A 26177-nucleotide genomic window follows, 5' to 3' on the forward strand; every position below is an offset into this window, starting at 1 on the left:
AACTGTCTTGCCATATGTACCATATGTAAAGGTGAAATAAGTAGGGGTAGGGACGTCAACCACCTAGGAACATCCTCCCTTATACGGCACCTGCAGCGCGTTCATAAAAAGTTACTGTCAAGTTCAGAAACTTTGGCTAAGACCGTAAGCAGTCCAGGGACACCTAAATCCCGTTGTCCTGTTGTATCCAAGCGCCTGCAAACCACACCGTCAACTCCCTCCTCGTCAATTTCCTCCTTAGTCAGGATCGGAAGTAGTCCTGCAGGCCATGTCACTGGCATGACTGACTCTCCTATCCGGGATTCCTCCGGAGGATCCTGCATTGCTACGCCTACTGCTGCCGCTGCTGCTGTTGCTGCTGCTGGGAGTCGTTCATCATCCCAGAGAGGAAGTAGGAACACCACTACTTTTACTAAACAATTGACCCTCCAACAGTCCTTAGCGAGGAGGATGAAGTACGACAGCAGTCATCCTGAAGCAAAACGTATAACTGAGGCCTTGACTGCTATGTTGGTGTTAGACGTGCGTCCGGTATCCGCCATTAGTGCAGTGGGATTTAGACAATTGATGGAGGTAGTGTGTCCCCGGTTCCAAATCCCGTCTAGATTCCACTTCACTAGGCAGGCGACACCGAGACTGTACAGAAACGTCAGAAAAAGTGTCCTCAGTGTCCTGAAAAATGCCGTTGTACACAATGTCCACTTAACCACGGACATGTGGACAAGTGGAACAGGGCAGACTAAGGACTATATGACTGTGACAGCCCACTGGGTAGATGTATCACCTTACGCAGCAACAGCAGCAGCGTCACCAGTAGCAGCATCTCAGAAACGCCAGCTCGTTACAAGTCAGGCTACGCTGTGTATCACCGGTTTCAGTAAGAGGCACACCGCCGACAACCTCTTAGAGAAACTGAGGGAAATCATCGCCCAGTGGCTTACCCCACTTAGACTCTCCTGGGGATTTGTGATATCTGACAACGCCACCAATATTGTGCGGGCATTACATCTGGGCAAATTCCAGCACGTCCCATGTTTTGCTCACACAATAAACTTGGTGGTGCAGAATTTTCTGAAAAGCGACAGGGGCGTGCAGGAGACGCTTTGGGTGGCCCGAAAAATTTCTGGCCACTTTCGCCATTCAGCGACTGCGTGCCGAAGACTGGAGTGCCAGCAAACACTCTTGAACCTGCCCCGCCATCACCTGAAGCAAGAGGTTGTGACGCGGTGGAACTCAACCCTCTATATGCTTCAGAGGATGGAGGAGCAGCAAAAGGCCATACAAGCCTATACATCCACCTATGACATAGGCAAAGGAGGGGGTATGCACCTGACTCAAGCGCAGTGGAGAATGATTTCCGTGTTGTGCAAGGTTCTCCAGCCCTTCGAACTTGCCACACGTGAAGTCAGTTCAGACACAGCCAGCTTGAGTCAGGTCATTCCCCTCATCAGGCTTTTGCAGAAGCAGCTGGAGAAAGTGAAGGAGGACCTAAGACGGAGCGATTCCGCTCGGCATGTGGGACTTGTGGATGAAGCCCTTCATTCGCTTTGCCAGGATTCCAGGGTGGTCAATCTGTTGAAATCAGACCACTACATTTTGGCCACCGTGCTTGATCCTAGGTTTAAAGCCTATGTGGTGTCTCTCTTTCCGGCCGACACAAGCCTGCAGAGGTGCAAAGACCTGCTGGTGAACACACTGTCAGCTGAAGCGGAACGTGACACGTCAACGGCTCCTTCTTCATTTTCTCCCGCAACTGGGGCTGCCAGGAAAAAACTTAGGTATCCTAAGCAACCCGCTGGCAGTGATGCAGGGCAGGCAGGACCAAGTTTGGACATCTGGTCCGGACTGAAGGACCTGGCAACAATTTCTGACATGTCTACTGTCACTGCATATGATACTGTCACCATTGACAGAATGGTGGAGGATTACATCGGTGACAGCATCCAAGTAGGCATGTCAGACAGTCCATACCTGTACTGGCAGGAAAAAGAGGCAATTTGGAGGCCCCTGTACAAGCTGGCTCTATTTTACCTGAGTTGCCCCCCTCCAGTGTGTACTCCGAAAGAGTGTTTAGTGCAGCCGGGAACCTTGTCAGCGAAAGGCGTAGGAGGTTGCTTCCACAGAATGTGGAGAAGATGATGTTCATCAAAATGAATTATCAGCTCTTCCAGGGAGACCAGCCTCCAGAAGGTACAGAGGGACCTGTGGTGGTGGATTCAAGTGGGGACGAGTTAATACTTTGTGAGGATGAGGATGTACACAACACTGAAGAGGGTGAGGAATCGGTGGATGAGGAGGATGAGGACGACATCTTGCCTCCATAGAGCCAGTTTGTGCAGGGACAGATTAATTGCCAGCTTGTTTTGTGGGGGCCCAAACGAACCAATCATTTCAGCCACAGTTGTGTGGCAGACCCTGGCGCTGAAATGATTGATTTGTTAAAGTGTGCATGTCCTGTTTATACAACATAAGGGTGGGTGGGAGGGCCCAAGGACAATTCCATCTTGCACTTCTTTTTTTTCTTTGCATTATGTACAGTTTGGGGCCTAGTTTTTCTAACTGCCATCCTGTCTGCCACTGCAGTGTCACTCCTAGATGGGTCACGTGTTTGTGCCGCCCACTCGTGTCGCTTAGCATAGTCATCCAGCTACCTCAGTGCAACCTTTTGGACATGAAAACACTATTGTGAGGTGTGAGGTGTTCAGAATAGACTGGAAATGAGTGGAAATTAAGGTTATTGAGGTTAATAATAGCATAGGAGCAGAGAAACCAACAAATTCTGTGATTTTAGCTGTTTTTATGCTTTTTAAAAAAAAAATACAGATCCAAAACACAAAACCCAGAACCCAAAACACGGAAGGGTGGTTTTGGCAAAACCAATCCAGATCCAAAACACGAAGAAAGATCCAGATCCAAAACCAAAACACAAAACACGAAAAGTGGCCGGTGCACACCCCTAATATATATGTGTGTGTGTGACTGCATCTAGGATACATGCCTGTGACACTCAGCACCCAGCCACCATAGACTTTATATTTATATATATATATGGCGCAGTTTCCTTTCCTTTCCTTGATGAATAGGCCCCTGAAAGTGCACTCACTGACAGTGCACTCTCCACAAACTACAAGCATGTAAATTCTCAGTGATAGCTTAGTGGGATGTTGTATTAAAACATTACTAGACTTAGTTGTTGATGTTGACACACACACATCCGGTCACAGGCATACAGAACTGCAATCTGAAAGGGCACTCACTGACAGCCATCCATTTATTGGCTGTAAGTGAGTGCACTTCCAGAGTGCAGTTCTGTATGCCTGTGACACTCAGCACCCAGCCACCATGGACTATATTATATATATATACATGACACAGTTGCCTTACTTTGGAGCTGGCCACCGTGGGGGGAGTAAAGGTCACCACACACCACTGACTGCTGCCCGACACCCGATCACTGCAGCGTTGCTGTTACCTCCGCCGGGGGCCGCCGATGAAACCGTGGACAAGCACACTATAGATACTGTATGTGTGCACTGCTGACAAGTCGTGTGCACTGCTGACAAGTCGGCCACCGCTACCCACTACCCCGCAGTGGCTGGCTTCAATAATATGGCGTCACGCGACATGACGTCCCCCTGAAGAACCGCCCCCGGAATTCCGGACTCGCGCATGCGCAGTCCGGTGTTTAGGAGAAACCAGGAGTTAATGCACACTTTGCGGGGCAGTGTGAAGCTTTACTAAAAATTAGGGATGTGCAGGCTCGGTTCTACTCGGTTCCGTTCGGTTCTTTTTACCGAATCTTATTGGCTATCCAAAACTCGTGACAGCTGAAACCCAATAAGATCCGGTAAAAAGAACCGAACGGAACCGAGTAGAACCGAGCCTGCACATCCCTACTAAAAATAGGGAGCCTCCCGCTAAAATCAGGAGGGTAGGCAACCATGGGTGAGCGTCTTTATGCTCAGGTAAGCTTTGGAACTGTTTGCATATTTTCGCAGTTGCGTTCCATGCAAAATTGCAGCTCCGTCTCTCAATCAGGCCCTCAGCCCAGAGCTATTCAATAGGGTGCACTTAATGCAGATTTTTCCTTGCAGCCTCAGGAGCTGTCAGGAAACATCCACATTAAATGCACCCCCTGGGGCTTAAAGTGCAGGGTATCCCATAGATTCCAGGCAGTTAACGCAGGCATTAAATCTGTAAACACAGAGGCTAATCTGTCCTTCATTCATTTTACCCATCTACGCTTCTCATTTTCATGTTGATTGTTGATAAGCAAGGTACTGTAGTCTTTATTACTTCTCTCATATACTAAAATATGTGAAGTACTATGTAAATACTTATCTTGTTATGAAATTTAATAAGCATTGATAAGGAAATATTGTCAAGGCTCTCTCATCCTATTAATACAGTATGAAACTATTTTGTGTGCTGTGCCAGCTGTGAATAATACACCTTTATATAAATGTTGACACCAGCTGAGCGCTATTTCACTCAGAACCCTTTTGCACATGCATAAAGCGTGTATTTTTTAAAGGTGTATATTGTAAAACATGCTGTGACAAGAAAACATTCACACATATTTTGAGCATCTGTACTGTATGAGGGTATTTTTAGATGTAAACTTGTAAATAAAGATTTGGGGGCCTATTCATCATTACATAATTATCACTAGTGATAACTATGTTTTAAACTCTCTGCGAGTTTAAAAATTCTTTTGGAGGCATTCATCACTAACAAGAGTATCACTTCCCAAAAGCTGGTCTTTTTGCAGAATCAACTTTTCAGAAAAGTGATACTTCTCCCCCTACAGGTGAGGTATCCATAACGATTTCCTCACAGCATCTGCCCCCCTCTCTATTCCCCCACTGTCTACTAACCCCCGCACGCTTGCCTCCGGTGTCCAATACGGCCCCCTTTACACCCCCCGCGCCCTCTGGTGTCCAATCCGCACCCCCTACCATCCCCCCCCACGACCACTGCGGGCGTCCGTCTGGACAAACCGCATTGCGGGAGTCGGATCGTCCCTGCTGCAGCTACCGCCACTTCCCCCCCCCCCCACTCCCTCTCACCTGTCTTCACATGTCTGCTGTGCCCCGGAGTTCTCAGCTTAAAAGATCCCTCTGCTGTTTTTATTTTTCTCCAGCCCTCTCCCACAGCTTATGCGAGTGGCCTGGAGTCCGTCGCGATTATCGTGACCATCGGGCTTGCAACGAAACCCTGTGGTAGGGTCTCGGCTCCCGCAAGCCCGAGTGGACTTCCTGCTCTAATAGAGCAGGAAGTCCACTACTGACATCACTAGATGTCAGTAGGGCTGCCCACAAATGCCAGGCATTCCTAAGGGAACGCCTGCGTTTGTGAAGCCACCCACCCTCCCCGCCTACAAAACAGGGCGAGCTGTCACTCACCATCAACAACCACCCCATCTTGTAGCGAGACCTTAAGCGACTGAGCTGCAGTCGCTGGACGCATGCGCAGTGGGGCAACATTGAGCCGCTTGCGAGTGGCTCTGAATCAGTCCCTATGTGATGATGAATAGACCCACACTGTAACAGTAGTCCCCACTTATTTTTCCTCCTAATCCCATTTATTACTAATAAAACCAATCACTGGCCTGTGATAAGGGCCTGTTTCATGACTCTCATCCTGCTAATGTGCAAGAAGTGTAACTTACTTCCAGTATATAATATATTCTCCTGCTGTGTATTATAGTATAGGACTTCTGTTATACAGCTGTTATGGAACTACACATCCCAGCATGACTTGCCACAGTTTTAGCATGCTCTAACAGCAAAACTGTGTAGCAGAGCATGCTGTGATGTATAGTTCCATTGCCTACCCCTGCCCTAACATATTAACACCATATATGTCTGTATTCATCAATAAGTGTAAAAGAACTTCAGTTTGTCTCGATTGGGGCGCTATCTGAGTTTTTACTGCCTCTGTTTTACTCCAGTGATAGATTTATTTATCTTGGGTCACTCGCGTAAGTGTTTCATGTTGCAATCCCACAGGTGTGACACTTCTATAAGACTAGATGGGTATAGACTTAAGTGGGAGATTAGGGGCTATTGCGAAGTTCATACTGAGAATTTCTATCTCTATTTTCTTGCAGACCGACAATAAGGAGCTGCAAACCGTCTGGCCCAGTTCAGACAGCAGCAAAGCAAAGGGGCTGAGCAGCTTTATAGCATCATTTTCATCCTAAGTGACCAACGCAAATGTTATTTATGTTCTGTAATGTAACAATGTATATACTCTGGTAGTAAGTCATTTGTCTAGGTGTAACTGTGTAACAATGTATAGACTCTGGTAGTAAGTCATTTGTCTAGGTGTAACTATGTAACAATGTATAGACTCTGGTAGTAAGTCATTTGTCTAGGTGTAACCATGTAACAATGTATAGACTCTGGTAGTAAGTCATTTGTCTAAGTGTAACCATGTAACAATGTATAGACTCTGGTAGTAAGTTATTTGTCTAAGTGTAACCATGTAACAATGTATAGACTCTGGTAGTAAGTTATTTGTCTAAGTGTAACCATGTAACAATGTATAGACTCTGGTAGTAAGTTATTTGTCTAAGTGTAACCATGTAACAATGTATAGACTCTGGTAGTAAGTTATTTGTCTAAGTGTAACCATGTAACAATGTATAGACTCTGGTAGTAAGTTATTTGTCTAGGTGTAGCTATGTAACAATGTATAGACTCTGGTAGTAAGTCATTTGTCTATGTGTAACCATGTAACAATGTATAGACTCTGGTAGTAAGTCATTTGTCTAGGTGTAACCATGTAACAATGTATAGACTCTGGTAGTAAGTTATTTGTCTAGGTGTAGATATGTAACAATGTATAGACTCTGGTAGTAAGTCATTAGTCTATGTGTAACCATGTAACAATGTATAGACTCTGGTAGTACAGTAAGTCGTTTGTCTAGGTGTAACTATGTAAACACTTTAAAATTTCTTCACCAAATGTAATTTTGCTCCCTATGGGCCTGATTCAGAAGGTAACGTGATGCCGATGTCCACGTTGTTCAGCGATTATTTGCAACTGCAAAAGATTCTGACTAGCCCTACAGGGCATGCGTCACACAGAGTGTATGCACATATGTGCTGCTGCCAACGAGACAGATGGTATTAGAAATGGGGTGGCAAGGTGATGGGCGTTCCTGTGCTACTCTAAAAGCGGCTACCTTCCCATAAGCACAGACATAGCCACAGAGGCATTGGCATATCTATAATTTGTGTAGCGTGTGTGGTGCACACCGCACACCCTGCACCCATATAAATACACTTACCTCTCCCGAGTTCCACATCAGCTAGCTCTGAAGACAGAAATCACCGGGAAAATGGGACGTCAGCCTTTTCCCCAAAGATTTGCGTATGAGCAGTAGAGAAGTCTCAGGGAAAATACTGCAGACGCCTTGTTCCCGGAGACCTGCGCCTGTGTAGAAGACTCTGGCACAAAGGGGAGGGGACCCGCATGGAGGCCACACAAGGGCTCCCTCCTTTCTTAAAATGCCCCTGCACAGAGGCGGGCTGGTGCAAGAGGTGATGGTGCAAGTGATGGTGGCTTCTAAAGAATTACAGCGTGCAGAGATGAAGACAGTGGGCGTCTCAGTCCTTGCACAGTCAGATGCAGCTTCTACACCAGGGGAAGGCTGACACCAGCATTTGTATATTATCACAGCCAAAAAAACGGGGGGGGGGGTACTACATCATTTTAGTTATAATGCACCATAATGCATCGTTGGTGGTGCTCCCGAAGCCCAAAGTATACCGTATAACAAAAAGAAGAGAAAAAGAAGGGCTTTTTGTTGGGGCACTCTTTAAATCAATATTTACATAAAATGTAACCTTTAATAATGATAATTAAAATTACACAGGGCCCCTCGCTACGCAAGATAGTTGGTCAAATAAAATGAATTATATAAATCTAAATAGATGTGGCGAAAATATTCAAATATGGGTAATGAATCTCCTACAATAATGTGATAAAAGTCTAAGTAACGTGTTAATAGAATGAGATAGTTACCCTAATAACCCTGAATTAATAAACCAATGGATGTGGGAACAATAACGTATGTGCACTTTCACCACTCTGTCGCAATCCACCTCCTATATATTCCAATCTACAACACCTGGTATTCCCAGGTGGTCTCCCATTCAAGTACTAACCAGGCCCAATACTGCATAGCTTCCATGATCAGACGAGATTGGGCATATCCAGTATGATATGGCTGTAGATGTGTCTCTAGGTGAGGGAGCGTGAATGCCCTGGTACACACACTTCAATGGTGTTTGTAGGACTATCTTACCTGCTACTGTTGCAGTAATGTTTATATACCATGTGCCTGTATTGCAATGTCTTGTACTGTATGTCACTGTTTTCTTGTTCTGTTCAACTGTTTATGTACTGTTTCTGTACTTAGTTTATGTACTATGTAAGGCACTGCAGAACCCTTGTTGCACCATATAAATAAAGGATAATAATAATCATAATAATCATAATAATAATAATGAGGAGTCCGCTTTGCTTAAATAATACACACTTCAAAAAAAGTATCACATAAGCGTACTTTACTTGTTCCACAGGTAAGTTATCACAAATATGCACCAGTAACAAATATCACATATGTATTGTCTGGTATTCGTGCAATTCAAAATTCTTATAATGTATTCCAAGTTGGTTATTATACAAGTTCCAACAAGAATGGCATCGTTTTGATAGGAAATAGCACTCATCAATTATTATGCATTCCTGTCAGAATCAAAACAGTTTTATACAACATAGACAATAATTGTAACTAGGGGTGAGCGGGTTCGGATTTCTGAAATCCGAGACCCCCCGATCCGAGGCCGATCCGAGTCAGGCTCGACTTTTCCCGCCTGACTCGGATCTGAAATCGAGGCAAAACGTCATCATCCCGCCTTCCGGGTCTCGCGGGTTTTGGATCCTATATAAGGTACCCGCGTCGGCGCCATTTTCTCACTCGGCTGTGGACAGTGAAGAGGGAGGGTGGGAGTTAGGGCTGGCTGGGCTGTGTAGTGTAGTGTAGTGTTGTAGTGTAGTGTAGTGCAGTGTAGTGTTGTGCTGTGCTGTGCTGTGCTGTGCTGTGCTGCTGTTGTCCATAGGGGCTGTGTCCACTACTTCAAAGTCCATAGGGGCTGGCTGGACTGAGTTGTGCAGTCAGTTGTCCATAGGGGCTGTGTCCACTCCAAAGTCCTGTGCAGTGTCCCAGTCCTAAAGGGGTGCTGTAGTGTTGTCCAGGGGGTGCTCTGTCTGTCAGGGGTGCTCCCCCCAAGTGCTAAAAAAAATAATATTTTTTCTGTGTTTGTGAATTGTGTGCACTGTGGCTGCACGTGCAACAACAAAGGAGCAATGCCAAGCGTGCGCCTGTGTCCCATAAGTAAAAGGCCGGCTGGCTTGTCCGTTAAAGGGTGCTGTAACCCCCAAAGGGCACTCCAAACAAAATAAAAAATTATTTTCTGTGTTTGTGAATTGTGTGCGCAGTAGCCGCACGTGCATCAACAAAGTAGTGCCAAGCGTGTGCCTGTGTCATAAGTAAAGGGCCGGCTGGCTTGACCGTTAAAGGGTGCTGTAACCCCCAAAGTACACTCCAAACAAAATAAAAAATTATTTTCTGTGTTTGTGAATTGTGTGCGCAGTAGCCGCACGTGCATCAACAAAGTAGTGCCAAGCGTGCGCCTGTGTCATAAGTAAAGGGCCGGCTGGCTTGTCCATTAAAGGGTGCTGTAACCCCCAAAGTACACTCCAAACAAAATAAAAAAATATTTTCTGTGTTTGTGAATTGTGTGCGCAGTAGCCGCACGTGCATCAACAAAGTAGTGCCAAGCGTGCGCCTGTGTCCCATAAATTAAGGGCCAGCTGGATTGACCGCTAAAGGGTGCTGTAACCCCCAAAGTACACTCCAAACAAAATAAAAAAATATTTTCTGTGTTTGTGAATTGTGTGCGCAGTAGCCGCATGTGCATCAACAAAGTAGTGCCAAGCGTGCGCCTGTGTCATAAGTAAAGGGCCGGCTGGCTTGACCGTTAAAGGGTGCTGTAACCCCCAAAGTACACTCCAAACAAAATAAAAAAATATTTTCTGTGTTTGTGAATTGTGTGCACTGTGGCTGCACATGCATCAACAAAGGAGCAGCGCCAAGCGTGCGCCTGTGTCCCATAAGTAAAGAGCCAGCTGGCTCATTTCTTAAAGTGTGGCGTAACCCACAAAGTGCACTACTCTCCAGCAAAAAAAAAAAAAATATTTTCTGTGTTTGTGTGCGCCTTAGCCGCACGTATATATCAATATAACATAAATGGAGGACCAAACTTTCTCCGATAAAAATAAAATAGGGAAAGATCAAGAACCACTTCCTCCCACTTCCATGACATAGACGATAGCATGCCATCAACGTTGTCTGCCAAGGCCGATGCCCAATGTCATAGTAGAGGGCACATACAATCCCAAATGACAAAGTTCAGGAAAATGACCTTTAAATAAACATTTAAATCATCTGAAGAGAAACGGAAACTTGCCAATATGCCATTTACGACACGGAGTGGCAAGGAACGGCTAAGGTCTTTCCCTATGTTCATGACTAGTGGTTCAGCTTCACATGACGATGGAAGCCCTCCTCCCGCTAAAAAAATCAAAAGAGTTAAACTGGCAAAAGCACAGCGAAGAACTGTGCGTTCTAAGAAGATATCACAAATCCCCAAGGAGAGTCCAAGTGTGGTGGCGGTTGCGATGCCTGACCTTCCCAGCACTGGAAGGGAAGAGGTAGCTCTTTCCACGATTTGCACGCCCCCTGCAAGTGCTGAAAGGAGCACCCACAGTCCACTTGCTGATATGCAAATTGAAGATGTCACTTGTGAAGTACAACAGGATGAGGATATTGGTGTAGCTGGCACTGAGGAGGAAGTTGGCGAGGAGGATTCTGATGGTGATGTGGTTTGTTTAAATCAGGCTCCGGGGGAGACAGTTGTTGTCCGTGGGATGAAAAAACCCATCACGGTCATGCCTGGGCAGAAGACCAAACATTCCACCTCTTTGGTCTGGCAATATTTCTATCCAAATCCAGACAACAACTGTCTTGCCATATGTACCATATGTAAAGGTGAAATAAGTAGGGGTAGGGACGTTAACCACCTAGGAACATCCTCCCTTATACGGCACCTGCAGCGCGTTCATAAAAAGTTACTGTCAAGTTCAGAAATTTTGGCTAAGACCGTAAGCAGTCCAGGGACACCTAAATCCCGTTGTCCTCTTGTGTCCAAGCACCTGCAAACCACACCGTCAACTCCCTCCTCGTCAATTTCCTCCTTAGTCAGGATCGGAAGTAGTCCTGCAGGCCATGTCACTGGCATGACTGACTCTCCTAACCGGGATTCCTCCGGAGGATCCTGCATTGCTAAACCTCCTGCTGCCGCTGCTGCTGTTGCTGCTGCTGGGAGTCGTTCATCATCCCAGAAAGGAAGTAGGAACACCACTACTTTTACTAAACAATTGACCCTCCAACAGTCCTTAGCAAGGAGGATGAAGTACGACAGCAGTCATCCTGAAGAAAAACGTATAACTGAGGCCTTGACTGCTATGTTGGTGTTAGACGTGCGTCCGGTATCCGCCATTAGTGCAGTGGGATTTAGACAATTGATGGAGGTAGTGTGTCCCCGGTTCCAAATCCCGTCTAGATTCCACTTCACTAGGCAGGCAATACCGAGACTGTACAGAAACGTCAGAAAAAGTGTCCTCAGTGTCCTGAAAAATGCCGTTGTACCCAATGTCCACTTAACCACGGACATGTGGACAAGTGGAACAGGGCAGACTAAGGACTATATGACTGTGACAGCCCACTGGGTAGATGTATTATTATTATTATTATCCTTTATTTATATGGCGCCACAAGGGTTCTGCAGCACCTTACATAGTACATAAACATAGTGCACAAACATAGTACATAGACATAGTACATAGACAGTTGAGCAGAACAAGAAAACAGTGTCATACAGTTTAAGACAATGCAATACAAGTACATGGTATATAAACACTGCTGCAACAGAAGCAGGATGGCAAAAGTCACGGTTTAGGTGCTTTTGAGTATAGAGCAGATAATATAAGTAAAGAAAGGATAAGCACAAGAGGAAAGAGGGCCTTACGCAGCAGCAGCAGCGTCACCAGTAGCAGCATCTCTGAAACGCCAGCTCGTTTCAAGGCAGGCTACGCTGTGTATCACCGGTTTCAGTAAGAGGCACACCGCCGACAACCTCTTAGAGAAACTGAGGGAAATCATCGCCCAGTGGCTTACCCCACTTAGACTCTCCTGGGGATTTGTGATATCTGACAACGCCACCAATATTGTGCGGGCATTACATCTGGGCAAATTCCAGCACGTCCCATGTTTTGCTCACACAATAAACTTGGTGGTGCAGAATTTTCTGAAAAGCGACAGGGACGTGCAGGAGACGCTCTGGGTGGCCCGAAAAATTTCTGGCCACTTTCGCCATTCAGCGACTGCGTGCCGAAGACTGGAGCACCAGCAAACACTCTTGAACCTGCCCCGCCATCACCTGAAGCAAGAGGTTGTGACGCGGTGGAACTCAACCCTCTATATGCTTCAGAGGATGGAGGAGCAGCAAAAGGCCATTCAAGCCTATACATCCACCTATGACATAGGTAAAGGAGGGGGTATGCACCTGACTCAAGCACAGTGGAGAATGATTTTCGTATTGTGCAAGGTTCTCCAGCCCTTTGAACTTGCCACACGTGAAGTCAGTTCAGACACTGCCAGCTTGAGTCAGGTCATTCCCCTCATCAGGCTTTTGCAGAAGCAGCTCGAGAAAATGAAGGAGGAGCTAAGACAGAGCGATTCCGCTCGGCATGTGGTACTTGTGGATGAAGCCCTTCTTTCGCTTTGCCATGATTCCAGGGTGGTCAATCTGTTGAAATCAGACCACAACATTTTGGCCACCGTGCTCGATCCTAGGTTTAAAGCCTATGCGGTGTCTCTCTTTCTGGCCGACACAAGCCTGCAGAGGTGCAAAGACCTGCTGGTGAAAACACTGTCAGCTGAAGCGGAACGTGATACATCAACAGCTCCTTCTTCATTTTCTCCCGCAACTGGGGCTGCCAGGAAAAAACTTAGGTATCCTAAGCAACCCACTGGCGGTGATGCAGGGCAGGCAGGACCAAGTTTGGACATCTGGTCCGGACTGAAGGACCTGGCAACAATTTCTGACATGTCTACTGTCACTACATATGATACTGTCACCATTGACAGAATGGTGGAGGATTACATCGGAGACAGCATCCAAGTAGGCATGTCAGACAGTCCATACCTGTACTGGCAGGAAAAAGAGGCAATTTGGAGGCCCCTGTACAAACTGGCTCTATTTTCCCTGAGTTGCCCCCCCCTCCAGTGTGTACTCCGAAAGAGTGTTTAGTGCAGCCGGGAACCTTGTCAGCGAAAAGGCGTAGGAGGTTGCTTCCACAAAATGTGGAGAAGATGATGTTCATAAAAATGAATTATCAACTCTTCCAGGGAGACCAGCCTCCAGAACGTACAGAGGGACATGTGGTGGTGGATTCCAGTGGGGACAAGTTAATACTCTGTGAGGATGAGGATGTACACAACACTGAAGAGGGTGAGGAATCGGTGGATGAGGAGGATGAGGACGACATCTTGCCTCCATAGAGCCAGTTTGTGCAGGGACAGATTAATTGCCAGCTTGTTTTGTGGGGGCCCAAACGAACCAATCATTTCAGCCACAGTTGTGTGGCAGACCCTGGTGCTGAAATGATTGCTTTGTTAAAGTGTGCATGTCCTGTTTATACAACATAAGGGTGGGTGGGAGGGCCCAAGGACAATTCCATCTTGCACCTCTTTTTTTTCTTCGCATTATGTACAGTTTGGGGCCTAGTTTTTCAAACTGCCATCCTGTCTGCCACTGCAGTATCACTCCTAGATGGGTCACGTGTTTGTGCCGCCCACTCGTGTCGCTTAGCATAGTCATCCAGCTACCTTGGTGCAACCTTTTGGACATAAAAACACTATTGTGAGGTGTTCAGAATAGACTGGAAATTAGTGGACATTAAGGTTATTGAGGTTAATAATAGCATAGGAGCAGAAAAACCAACACATTCTGTGATTTTAGCTGTTTCTATGCTTTTTTAAAAAAAAATACAGATCCAAAACACAAAACCCAGAACCCAAAACACGGAAGGGTGGTTTTGGCAAAACTAATCCAGATCCAAAACACAAAGAAAGATCCAGATCCAAAACCAAAACACAAAACACGAAAAGTGGCCGGTGCACACCCCTAATTGTAACCAGGGTCGGCGCTTCCACTGGGCAAGCTTAGGCAGCTCCCTAGGGGCGCCCACAGAGATTGTGTTACCAGCGGGCACCGGCTCCTTCTCTACCCCCACATCCGGCGCCAGCGGCAAACGGAGAATGGAGCTCACTCCTGAGCTCCGACTTCCGGGTCCCGCAGTGCATTATGGGCGTGACGTCATGATGTCGCTCCCATAGTTCCGAGGAGCGGGCACCGGGAACGGACGGCATCAGGCACTGGAGCAGGGTTTAAGGTAAGGGTTTTTTTTTTTTTTAATGTTTGTGTGTGTATGTGTGTGCGTGGGGGCACTACTGGGGCCGCACTACTGGGGGCACTACAGGGGCCTTACTATTGGGGGCACTACTGGGGGCACTACAGGGGCCTTACTACTGGGGGCATCATATGATGGCACTACAGGGGCCTTACTATTGGGGGGACTACAGGGGCCTTTCTACTGGGGGCACTACAGGGGCCTTACTACTGGGGGCACTACAGGGGCCCTTACTACTGGAGGCACTTCAAGGGGCATTACTACTGGGGCACTGCAGGGAGCATTACTACTGGGGGCACTACAAGGGCATTACAACTGGGGGCACAACAGGGGCCTTTACTACTGGGGCACTACTACAGGGGGCACTACTACAGGGGACATTATTAATACTGGGGGCACTGTGTAAGGGGCACCATTACAGTGGGCACTGCATAAGGGGCACCATTACAAGTGGGCATTTAGTGTTTTAGGGGAACTACTACTGTGGTCATTGTGTAAGACCTAGGTTAGGGGGGCCCTTAAAAATGTTGCTATGGGGCCGAAACTGTATGTGTGTGTGTGTATGTGTGTGCGTGCGTGCGTGCGTGCGTGTGTGTGTGTGTGTGTGTGTGTGTGTGTGTATATATATATATATATATATATAAATATATATATTTATATATATACACATATATATATATATATATATATATATATATACATACATACATACTTCTGCCTGCGCCCCCCTCTTCTTACTCATTTAGCCCCTCAGATGAAAATGACTTTGCACTTGTGGAGTGGTGGATAAGTTTTATGTTTTTATATATATATATATGTCCATACCAATAGATGACCAGCACACCAAAATAAATGCAAAAAGGTGTAAGTCTTTTTATATCACCACAACATATCTCAATACAAAAAACAGTGTCAGTTCACAAAAAATAGCAAGAGTGCAAAAAAGGCATTAAAATGATACTCATCAGATAAGTGACCCATCGCTGTGGCATGGTGTGTAGCCAGGCCCAACAGCTGTTTTCGGCACCCTCAGGTACCTTCTTCCTGGGGCATAACCACACATTTACCAGCCTATGTTCTTATACCCTCAGTGAAGCACACCTGAATCCTCTAATGATGATGTCCCATAGCACTCACCTGTGTAGCTTGCATCCACTGGAACCCCCGGATGTTAGAGCGACGCGTCCAACGGGGAACCGGAAGTGATGCGTGCGCTCCAACGGAGCTTGCGTTCCACAGCCCGGAAATCATTTTCCGGTTTTGCTGTTAATGCTTAATATTATGCTACACTATCAATTTAATAACTATCAAAGAAAGGCTATCAAATAGTATATTATAAATACTTCAGTGCCAGGTAACAGCATCACATAATACAGGTTATGTCTCACAGAGGGCAAGAATCATACAAAAAATACAAATGCTAAATAGACACAAACAAACATAGAAACAGGAGACGTTATTAGGTGTAACACTTTATAAAAAACAACTAAGATTAAGTTCTTCATTAAGCCCCAACGGTGACGTGGAGCGTAAATCATAAATCCAGCAACACTCATTCTGAAGCAGTTTTTTACCACGATCTCCACCCCTAACGGAAGGAGGTATGTGATCGATTGGCATCACTTTAAAGTCCAAGAGACTATGACCCATGTCCACAAAATGCCTAGCAATGGGAGGAGTGTTGCCATCAACCCCAATAAATGCTTTACGTATAGATGAACGGTGTGACGCAATCCATTCATTGAGCATGCGAACAGTCTTGCCCACATAAAGACGGTTACATGGGCATTTGATTATGTATACAACAACTTTGCTCTCACAATTTAGTTGATGGTGAATTTTAAACACTCACTTAGATAACGGATCGTCAAATTGATCCCCAATGATCAAAAATCTGCAATTAATGCATCCCGAGCAGCGGAACACACCGTTCTTTAAGGATAACCAGGATTTTGATCTTTTTGTTCCAACATTCGATTTTGTAACCATATCTTTGATGTTACTGCTACGTCTGTAGCTGATCAATGGTAAATCTTTGTAGCTCTTTTTTAATGCTGGGTCTGTTTGCACAATATGCCAATGGCGAAAAATTGCACTCTTAATTATCTGTGAACTGACAGAAAAAGTGGTGTTAAAAACCAATCGTTCCGGTTTCGCTACACATGCAATGTTTTTATCATCCAACAGCGTGGTTCTGTCAAGTTGCAGGCATTTTCCCATTGCTTGTTTAATCTCCTTTCGGTCATAGCCTCTTTCAATAAACTTGTCTGACATCCGTTGAAGAGCCATTGGTAATTCTTTAGTATCGGAAGTTATACGTGTTACACGTAATAATTGTGAAAAAGGTAGACCCTTTTTAAGGGGTCTAGGGTGGAAGCTGTCTGCTGCCAAAAGCGTATTTTTGTCTGATATCTTTGTATATACAGATGTCTTGATTTTGTCACCAATGAAGTCAATCATTACATCTAGATAATTAATCGCTGTCGCACTAAAGCTGCAAGTAAATCTAATAGGGCTTTCAATGGAATTGGGATAATTAGTAAATTCAAGTAAATGATGTTTCCCACCAGACCACACAATGAATACATCGTCGATATAGCGAACTTAAAACAGAAATTATTTAGCTATCGGATGTAACATAATATGCTTCTTTTCATACTCATGCATGAATAAATTAGCATACGCCGGGGCCATATTTGAACCCATCGTGGTTCCCTGGCGTTGCAAGTAAAAGGTGTTATCAAATAAAAAAATTTTTTTATGTAATATGATATTTATCAATAACATGACGAAATCGACTGGTGGTTCATCATAGTGTTGGCTGGTGGTGATGATATCCCTAATTGCCTGCATTCCCTCCTCATGGGGAATGTTCATATACAAGTTAGCAATATCCATAGTAACTAGCAAAACATCGGTAGAGGCTGGAGTGAAAGCTTTCAATAAATTTAAAAAATGAGTAGTGTCACGGATATAAAAATCTGAATTTTGTACAATAGGCTGGAGCAAAAAAATCAACATAGTGGGAAATGGGTTGACACAAAGATCCCTGAGTGGAAATGATCGGTCTACTTGGCGGACAAACAAGATATTCACGTATTTTAGGCAAAATATACAATAAAGGAATAATAGGATGTTCCTGTTGAAGAAATGTAGTTACATTTTCATCTAGCCAAAGGTTAGTATATCCCATATTGATTATATTATCTATCTCTTGCTTGTACCGCCAGGTAGGATCACTAGTTAGCTTGTGGTAACAGGATTCATCAGACAATTGGTATATGAATGAAGTGGTGTGAGTGCGCTCCTTAAAACTGGGAGTGTAGGGGTGAGTTACTATTGCAGCTCTAGACACTGGTGGTTTCCCCAATATCACCAAGAAAAGGATCTGATAGTACAAAGGTGTGTCTAGTAGGTAGCGCAATGTAAGATCTTGTTAATGAGTATTGTAACTAGATCTATAGATATTGGACTAATGAGTCAGCATAATGGGATAAAGTTTAATGTAGTTAAAATAGTAAAATGACAAGGTCTGAAATGAGTATAGATGAAAATATGTTACACAATTTAAAATACACAATTAAAAATGCACAATCACAATCACAAATGTCTGACAGTAGGATGAAAGAAAAGCAATATACCGTCCAATGGAAATTATAATATAGGTAAAGTGGGACTGTTGGAACAGTCCTATCTATAATAATAACAGTGCTGACGGAATTTGAATGATACAGGTGTGGATTTACTGTCCATTGTTGTGATGTCACAGAATCATCAGAAATACAGTTCAGCAATCTGCAGGTTAATAACGATGGTGTAGAGGACGTTGGGTAGGGTCTAGTAGATTAAATGAATGTTTGGTGAGTGCATGCACCCCCTGTTATTGGTGCTGTGTTTCTGTGTTTTGATGTACTGCAAGCTATACATCTGTTGCAGTGATAGAATCCAGGATTTTTTTCCCCTAGCCAGGTTCCCTCTTTGGATTTGTTCTTTCCTTCTGGGGGTAGGTGATTCTTCACTAATTTTCGACTGATGTTCTCCACCTTTTTGTAAGTGAATTGTGGTCTTCTGGGAATTATATCTTGTAGAATGTCATCTTTCATCAGCAAATGCCAATGGGTATGATTTTCTCTATATGTTTGTGTTGGTCATTATATTGGGTAATAAATCTTGCACTTGCATTTTCTTCTATTTTTTTCTTGTATGTCAAGAGACTATTTCTATCTGCATCCCTTGCAGTAGATATTGCTTTGTTCTTTGTGACTGTGTTGTATTTTTGCTTCAGAAATTTTGATTTGAGATGTGCCGATTGTGTTTCGAAGGTGGCTAGAGTTGAACAGTTTCTTCTGATTCTTTTAAACTGGCCTCCTGGAATACTGTTGAGTCAATTTTTATGGTGGTTGCTTGTTGGTGGTATGAACCGATGGCAATCTACCGATTTGGTGTATGTTTTTGTCTGGATATTTCCATCTTCAATGAATATTGTCCAGAAAATCGATAGATTTGGTGCTGAATGTGGCAGTGAATTCGAGGTGCTTGCAGTTTTGGTTAATATGGTTCACGAATTCGTTCAAATTTTCTATTCCACCTGTCCAAATGATAATGACGTCGTCTATGTAAAGTCGCCATATAGATATATGATCTCTATATTTGTTGTTTGCCCAAATGGTATTGTTCTCCCACTCTGCCATAAACAGGTTCACGTAACTTGGGGCAAATTTGGTCCCCATCGCAGTTCCGCGAACCTGTCTATAGTTGGAGCTGCCATACCAAAAATGATTGTGACTGAGAATGAACTCGATACTTTTGATCACAAATTCTATTTTATCATCCTCACAATTGTGAACAAGTCTCATGATATTCTCCACAACTTTGCTGCCCTGTTTGTGATCTATGCACGTGTACAGGGACTTAACATCTAGTGTTGCTAGGAGATATCCTTCTTCCCATTTGGTTGTATTTAATATTTCCAATACTTGTGTGGTGTCCCTTAGATAACTTAGTTGTTGAATGACCATCGGTTGGAGGATGGTGTCCACAAATTCGGAAAGTTTGGTGGTGTGAGCCTATCCCGGAGACAATTGGCCTTCCTTGTGGGTTATTGTGGGTCTTGTGAATTTTTGGTAGAAAATAAAAGACCGGTATAATCGGATGCGGCTGTGAGATGTATTCTAGTTCTGCTTTGTTAAGGATTCCTTTGTTTCTTCCTTCTATAAGTAGAAGGTTCATTTCTTTTTTGTATTGTTCTGTTGGGTCCTTCTGTAGAAATTCATATGTGTCCTGGTTTGACAGTAGTCTCAGTGCCTCTTAGTTGTAATATTCTCTGTCTATGATGACTACTCCTCCTCCTTTGTCCGCTGGCTTGATGACAATAGAGTTGTTCTCCTCTAGGTTTTGCAGGGCTAGTTTATCTTTTTTCGTGAAGTTAATTTTCTTATTCCTGTTTCTATTTTTCATGTTGTGCTTTTTATTGATCTGTCCAGTAATTCTATGTCATGTTCCACTGCTTTTTCAAAGGCCTCTATACAGGCTCCTTTGATATGTCTAGGGCAGAATGTAGATTTGGCATTCAGATTGGTATGTGAGTCTGTATCAGTACCATGGTCCTGTTCTCTCTCTCGTTGTTTGTGAAAAATTTTCTTGAGAGTTCATTTCCAGGTGAATTTGTGAAGGTCTATGAATGTTTTGAACTGGTCAAAGTCGTTATTGGGAGCAAACTTGAGTCCTTTTGCTAAGACAGCTGTTTCTTCTTTGTTGAGCGTGTGGCTGCTCAAATTGAAAATCCCTAATTGTTGGATCTTTTCTTCTTCAGTGATTGCTTCTTCTCTCTCTGTTGTTGTTTTGGACTTGCGTCCTCCTCTAGTTCCTCTTCTGTATTTTCCCAGTCGGATGTGTTGTGTTTTCTTTTTTGTGTGTTTGTTGGCCTCAGATCTGGTGGGGTGTCCCCCCCTAGGTACTCTAAAAAAAGATCAAGATTTTGTTCTGCCACATCTGTACCCATATGGGGGTCTGGTGTAATGTTCATTGTTGAGGCATTCTTTTCTAGATTCTTGAGAATAGTTTTTGTTTTTTCCTGTTCCTGGTTGTGTGCTTCTGTCATGCCTCTTCTATAACTATCTCTGACTTGACTGGTGTCAAGAATGCCTGGGACCTGATTCCTTGGATATTGAAAATGAATAGCTCTGTATGGTTGGTAAGTTCTCTCTCTGCTTGGCTTCATTGGAAGATCTTCAATTAAGGGTTTCTTATAGTGAGATTGCTGGAATCTCTGGTTGTGTAAGAATATTCAGTTCTTTCTTTGTTCCTGATGCTGAACCTATGATCTGTTAGTCCTTGTTTGGTTCTTTGTGCATGTTTATAATGTGATTTAAAGAGTCCGGGATGAGAGTTGGTATCAGAATTGTCGTAAAATTGATTGTGGTGTCTATTAAATATTCCTCGTTGGTGGTATTGTTTACTTGTCTTTTGTAGGGTCCGGGATCATCTTCCTTCCGTGAAGTCGGGTCTGTCTCTTTGGAGTTTGCTCTTTTTGACTCTGATAATTTTGTTCTCAACATTCCTGAGTTTATTGTTGGTCATGGTTTCTAGGGTTTTGAAATCCTCCATTTCTGCAATGGGTTTTAATTTCTCTTGAATTGTTTTTATTTCTTTATTAATAGTGTTTAGCGTGCAATATATTTTCCTCTATACTCATTGTGCATTTTTAATTGTGTATTTTAAATTGTGTAACATTTTCACCTATACTCATTTCAGACCTTGTCATTTTACTGCATTAAACTTCATCAGACAATTGTCTATTTACTTCATTAATGTAGTCAGAAAGGTTTAATATAACAATGCCCCCACCTTCACGACTGGGCGTATTATTATGTCCTTATTCTCTTTTAATGATCTGACTGCATTAATCGGATTCCTAGTCAAATTATAATATGATATTTTCTGTTTACGAACAGCAGGAAAGATGTCTCTCTTTACCAATTTGATAAAAGTATCAATGAAGGGGCTGTTAACGTTGGGTTCAAAATTACTTTTCCCTCTAAATTTTATGTTAGAATGAGTTATCTTAGTCCCATTACTTTCAATTTTAATTGTCTTTCAATTTTATATAAATCAACCTCCATATCAAATGGTTTCTGTTTAAAGGTTTTAACGAATGACAACCCCTTTGATAATACCTCCAGCTCATAATCAGATGGATTATAATTAGACAAATTAAACACCACTACTTCTTTTTGTTCCTGTTCCTGCCTCTGTCTGATTTGTCTTTGCCTTGATTTGGTCCTGCTGCCCCCTCTCCTACAATGTTTTTGTTTTCTGATTTGTGTTTGCTGCGAGTGTACCTGTTTCCGTGTAAAAAATGGGGTTTAGATTGTGCACTGTTGGAATCACTCAAAGAGGTATTAGATTCCAAATCAGTGTAGAATCTATTACTTTGTTGTTTCTTGTGACCCTGTCCCATATTCCAAGGGCGTCTAGTATCTCTTCCAACAGTGCACAATCTAAACCCTATTATTTACAAGGAAACAAGTACACTGCAGCAAACACAAATCAGAACTAAATAAATTTTGTTTTATGTTCGCTGTATCGACGATGTATTCATTGTGTGGTCTGGTGGGGAACATCATTTACTTGAATTTACTAATTAGATTTACTTACAGCTTTAGTGCGACAGCAATTAATTATCTAGATGTAACGATTGACTTCACTGGTGACAAAATCAAGACATCTGTATATACAAAGATAACAGACAAAAATATGCTTTTGGCAGCAGACAGCTTCCACCCTAGACCCCTTAAAAAGGGCCTACCTTATTCACAATTATTACGTGTAACATGTATAACTTCCGATACTAAAGAATTACCAATGGCTCTTCAACGGATGTCAGACAAGTTGATTGAGAGAGGCTATGACCGAAAGGAGATTAAAACAAGCAATGGGAAAATGCCTGCAACTTGACAGAATCACGCTGTTGGATGATAAGAACATTGCATGTGTAGCGAAACCGGAACGATTGGTTTTTAACACCACTTTTTCTGTCAGTTCACAGATAATTAAGAGTGCAATTTTTCGCCATTGGCATATTGTGCAAACAGACCCAGCATTTAAAAAGAGCTGCAAAGATTTACCATTGATCAGCTACAGACGTAGCAGCAATATCAAAGAAATCATTACAAAATCGAATGTTGGAACAAAAAGATCAAAATCCTGGTTATCCTTAAAGAACGGTGTGTTCCGCTGCTCAGGATGCATTAATTGCAGATTTTTGATCATTGGGGATCAATTTGAAGATCCATTATCTAAGCGAGTGTTTCAAATTCACCATCGACTAAATTGTGAGAGCAAATTTGTTGTATACATAATAAAATGCACATGTAACCGTCTTTATGTGGGCAAGACTGTTCGCATGCTCAAAGAACGGATTGTGTTACACCGTTCATCTATACATAAAGCATTTATTGGGGTTGATGGCAACACTCCTCCCATTGCTAGGCATTTTGTGGACATGGGTCACAGTCTCTTGGACTTTAAAGTGATGCCAATCGATCACATACCTCCTTCCATTAGGGGTGGAGATCGTGGTAAAAAACTGCTTCAGAATGAGTGTTGCTGGATTTATGATTTACGCTCCACATCACCGTTGGGGCTTAATGAAGAACTTAATCTTAGTTGTTTTTTATAAAGTGTTACACCTAATAACATCTCCTGTTTCTACGTTTGTTTGTGTCTATTTAGCATTTGGTTTTTTTGTATGATTCTTGCCCTCTGTGAGACATAACCTGTATTATATGATGCTGTTACCTGGCACTGAAGTATTTATAATATACTATTTGATAGCCTTTCTTTGATAGTTATTAATTTGATAGTGTAGCATAATATTAAGCATTAACAGCAAAACCGGAAAATGATTTCTGGGCTGTGGAACGCAAGCTACGTTGGAGCGCACGCATCACTTCCGGTTCCCCGTTGGACGCGTCGCTCTAACATCCGGGGGTTCCAGTGGATGCAAGCTACACAGGTAAGTGCTATGGGATATCATCATTAGAGGATTCAGGTGTGTTTCACTGAGGGTATAAGAACATAGGCTGGTAAATGTGTGGTTATGCCCCAGGAAGAAGGTACCTGAGGGTGCCGAAACAGCTGTCGGGCCGGGCAACACACCATGCCACAGCGATGGGTCACTTATCTGATGAGTATCATTTTTATGCCTTTTTGCACTCTTGCTATTTATTGTGAACTGACGCTGTTTTTTGTATTGAGATATGTTATGGTGATATAAAAAGACTTACACCTTTTTGCATTTATTTTGGTGTGCTGGTCATCTATTGGTATGGATATCTCTATTTATTTACTTGGACCAGGCACCCATGAAGAAAATAACTTGTCTGAGTGTGCAAGACTTGTGAACTTTTCTCTCTACATATATATGTATATATATATATATATATATATATAATATTTTTTTTTTTTACACAAAACTCAGTAAGTATAGTCCATATCCTATATGTATTAATATTCTTAGATGTAGCTTTCTTCCAGAGATACGATACCCAAAATAGAATAGGAAAAACAGGTGATGGTGCAGACTCATTAGAAAATCGTATAATTTTTAATTATGAAATGCACTCACATTTTCCATATCAAATAAAGGCATATAACCAATATGGAGTTGGTAACCCTCTGAGATCTTTTCTCCGTAGTCCTCAGACGTCCAAATACACCCAAAATGAAAATGGAGAGAATAATAGTGCAGGCGTTTTCACAAAAAAAAGACTAGTTTAATAATAAAATGCACTCACATTTTTCACATATAAAAACAACATATAACCAGTGTAGCTGGTAAACCTCTGGATTCGTCTCACCGTCCCACTTGGAAGGTAGATGGCAAACAAAGGGTGGCAGATTCCGAGCCCCGGACACTCATTCACACCATCCCCAGTACAATCCTCACGGTAGGTTTTCCAGAGTTCCTCCAGTAGTAACGATCACTGGCTCAACGCGTTTCGGACTATATCCTTCAACCCATACTTTTATTGATTTCAATTAGCGCCATAAAGACAATCCTCCTTTTTTATTTGTCCGATTTGATAGATGGGATACAGTAACATGAATAATTTTGGATTCAGCCTATTTTGATTCAGAAATCAGAACCCGCTCACCCCTAGTTACAATTATTGTCTATGTTGTATAAAACTGTTTTGATTCTGACAGGAATGCATAATAATTGATGAGCGCTAATTCCTATCAAAACAATGCCATTCTTGTTGGAACTTGTATAATAACGAACTTGGAATACATTATAAGAATTTTGAATTGAACGAATACCAGACAATACATATGCGATATTTGTGGCTGGTGCATATTTGTGATAACTTACCTGTGGAACAAGTAAAGTACGCTTATGTGATACTTTTTTTGAAGTGTGTATTATTTAAGCAAAGTGGACTCCTCATTATTATGATTATTATTATTATTATTATTATTATTATTATTATTATTATTATCCTTTAGTTATATGGTGCCACAAGGGTTCTGCAGTGCCTTACATAGTACATAAACTAAGTACAGAAACAGTACATAAACAGTTGAACAGAACAAGAAAACAGTGACATACAGTACAAGACATTGCAAGACAGGCACATGGTATATAAACATTACTGCAACAGTAGCAGGTAAGATAGTCCTACAAACACCATTGCAGTGTGTGTACCAGGGCATTCACACTCCCTCACCTAGAGACACATCTACAGCCATATTATGTGGAACAAGTATAGTACGCTTATGCAATACTTTCTTTGAAGTGCGTATTATTTAACAAAGCGGACTACTCATATGAGATAGTTCTACAAACACCATTGCAGTGTATGTACCTGGGCATTCATATTTCCTCGACTAGTGACACACCTACAGCCTTACCATACTGGATATGCCCAATCTCATCTGATCTTGGAAGCTATACAGTGTTGAGCCTTTTTAGTACTTGGATGGGAGACCACCTGGGAATACCAGGTGCTGTAGGTTGGAATATATAGGAGGTGGATTGGGACAGAGTGGTAACACAGCAAAGTGCTCATATGTTATTGTTCCCACATCCATTGGTTTATTAACGCAGGGTTACTAGGGTAACTATCTTCCTACATAACTATGTCATTCTATTAACACGTTGCTTAGGCTTTTATCACATTATTGTAGGAGATTCATTACCCATATTTGAATATTTTTGCCACATCTATTTAAATTTATATAACTAATTTAATGTTACCAACTATCTTGCGTAGCGAGGGGGCCTGTGTAATTTTAATTATCATTATTAAAGGTTATGTTTTATGTAAATATTGATTTAAAGAGTGCCCCAACAACAAGCCCTTATTTTTCTCTTTTCTTTGTTATATTATCACAGCCACAAAATTGGCAACAAACACAGGAGCGGATGCAGCAGCGTCCAACTCTGAATAAGACCCTATGTGACTCTCTGATCTGGAAAGCACTAACGTTCCTGCACATTATCTCTTAGTGTGACAGTGAGGAATGCGGAACTGGAAAATGCTGCTGAGGAAAAGGATCCGGTT

General features: G+C 42.9%; 2 pseudogenes; one reads left to right on the forward strand and one right to left on the reverse strand.

Annotated features, from left to right (window-relative positions):
- Positions 1-8128: 8128 nt before the first annotated feature.
- Positions 8129-8247, reverse strand: LOC148535245 (5S ribosomal RNA; annotated as a pseudogene).
- A 17263-nt stretch (positions 8248-25510) lies between these two features.
- Positions 25511-25629, forward strand: LOC148535246 (5S ribosomal RNA; annotated as a pseudogene).
- Positions 25630-26177: the final 548 nt, after the last annotated feature.

The sequence above is a fragment of the Taudactylus pleione genome, unplaced genomic scaffold (assembly GCF_031769625.1).
Source record: "Taudactylus pleione unplaced genomic scaffold, aTauple2 ptg000053l, whole genome shotgun sequence".
Taxonomy (NCBI): domain Eukaryota; kingdom Metazoa; phylum Chordata; class Amphibia; order Anura; family Myobatrachidae; genus Taudactylus; species Taudactylus pleione.